This window comes from Leptidea sinapis, chromosome 1, assembly GCF_905404315.1.
Source record: "Leptidea sinapis chromosome 1, ilLepSina1.1, whole genome shotgun sequence".
NCBI classification, from domain to species: domain Eukaryota; kingdom Metazoa; phylum Arthropoda; class Insecta; order Lepidoptera; family Pieridae; genus Leptidea; species Leptidea sinapis.
Genome location: NC_066265.1, coordinates 31,701,318 through 31,703,605, shown reverse-complemented (window position 1 = coordinate 31,703,605; position 2,288 = coordinate 31,701,318). Strand labels below are relative to the sequence as shown.

At 32.3% G+C, this 2,288-nt stretch overlaps 1 protein-coding gene across 1 annotated transcript in view; it reads right to left on the bottom strand.

Moving 5' to 3' along the window:
• Positions 1-2,288, bottom strand: part of LOC126969783 (uncharacterized) — a 242,924-nt gene that overhangs the window by 2,532 nt on the left and 238,104 nt on the right. The gene's annotated exons all lie outside the window — the stretch shown is intronic.

Sequence of the window (2,288 nt, the reverse complement as noted above, 5' to 3'; positions counted from 1 at the left end):
CTGCAGCGAACGCAACCCAGTTAGCGGGCTACAACCGACCGCCCTCTGGACGAGACAACGCGCGTCAGCACAAGCACCGTCGCTCGCACTCGCGCGCTACGCACCGCTCCATACTACCCGCTACAGCTAACATACAACTACCCACACCAATTCTGACCAATCACATAGATTCTTTTTTCACGTAGGAAAAACGTCCATCCGTTGGACACTCAAGCATAATATAGCAAAGAATTAGGTTTTTTTAATTATATTGTAAAATATAAAACTTAAAAAAAATTGTAAAAATTTACATCCTACAAGTATCATTCGCTACGTGAAATTTGCATCTATTTTTTGTGATTAAATATTGACCTCATTTAAAATAAATACTTCATTTAAAAATACATCTTAATTTCCCAACGTAATTGATCAGATTTTCGTGCGTCCAGACAGCTAGTACACGAGATGAGGCGAGCGTGAAATGGTGCGTGAGAGTGAGCAGAGTGACGTAGCTTGCGGCCATCTTGCGACAACATGACAAGAAGTTTAACACAGATAATTATTTGAAACAACTCAAGCCTGTGCCGCAAAAGTTAAAAGTATTTTTTTAATTTATGGCCCTTTATTTTAAATTGTTATTGACCTCAATTAAAAAAGTTAAAGTTCTTTTGGAAAAATATTTATACTTGTTTTGTCGATTGGTCCTGCAGATTAAAATCATATACTTATCTGGCACGAGTTTTATAAAATGGCTATTACCTGCATTATCTACTTGTTTGACCATACTTGACACATTTTATAAGCTTAATAACAATATCTTTACTTCAAAAATATAATGAAAATTGTCATCCAAAAAAATATTGCTCACTTATGTTGATTGAATTATATTTGGTTTCATTGTATTGATTAGTCCACAAAATAGTGAGTCACATAAAACTTAATTAAACAACAAGCTATTGACAGTGTGTGCGACAGGCACCAGAACGAACGTCACTCAAGAACTTAATTAAACTCCTTTGTTGAAGAACAAACAAAAAAGGCTTAATATTAATTATTATTATTAATATATTAGGGCTGATATGAAAATAACAGTCCAAACTTCATTATTACTTCACTCTATACTTCGTGTTTTAACAAGATGGCGTCCTATGGATTCCGGTCTTAGTAGGTATTATTTTACTCTAGTTCCGGCGTTCATTTGTACCTGTCGCAATTTTATTTTCGTTTTATGCATACACGTGCTGATTTTATTGCAAGAGACAAATAATAATTTCTAAATTACAATCAAAATTGTAATAAAGAACTCAAACTAAAAAACCGTTTACGTTAAAATCATAATTAGTTAAACAGTATATAATGTTATAAATCAAGTCCGTGTATGCATTCCTTATTAATTAAACATTCGAGATTACCTATTTACTCATTGGCAAGCGAAATGGACTTACTACTATGAAACTGACTGTTCTTCAAATGTTATGAAATAAAAATGAAGAAATATAGAAATGATTGCTGTTAAATTATTTGAGTTTATATAATGATATAATGTCAAATATTTATTTAACAACAGTGTTTTTACTACAAAAGTTATCGAGTGTTTAATTAAATTAGTAATATAAAGTATTTATACCATAAGCACATACATAAAAACACACGGCTTTACAAATAAAATTGGCATAAAGTTAAAGCATAAAACAAGAATATGTAAAATGTTTACAAATAGACATTTTACTTACGAATAGATAGTTCGGACTTATAACGCTTCCCGCGTTTATTTGCAAGGCAGCTTGTCATTCGGAAAACTTCAGAATTATCATTGTATTGACAGTGTTGTGAACGCTATTGTAAACATTTTGCATTTTCTTTGTTTATCATCAGTTATGACTTTATACCAAGTTTATTTGTAAGGCCAACAGAGTATGAAAACCAAAGATGTTCGAACCTTTCGCAAGCATATAGGTATCATTACTAAACAGTTTTTAATCGATTTTTTATTAATCTTCTACGCAACAACCGAACAATGTGCGTCGAAAAAAATGTTCTAGTTGGCTATTCTAAGCTTTAAACAAAAATATTCGAACTTCTTTAACACCAATCTCATACACATTAGCAACAAAAATCAAGGTTTAGCGTATACAGAGATGGTGACACGTAGACAGCCAAACCAGGTGATGCAGTTAAATGAAAATGCACACGTACCTATGTTATGTAGAAAACCCATGAATACATGATTTGAAATATGGTATACTTTAGACTCTATAAGCACATTGCAGACACCATCACAAACAACATATCAAGCTCTTGTTTAGATG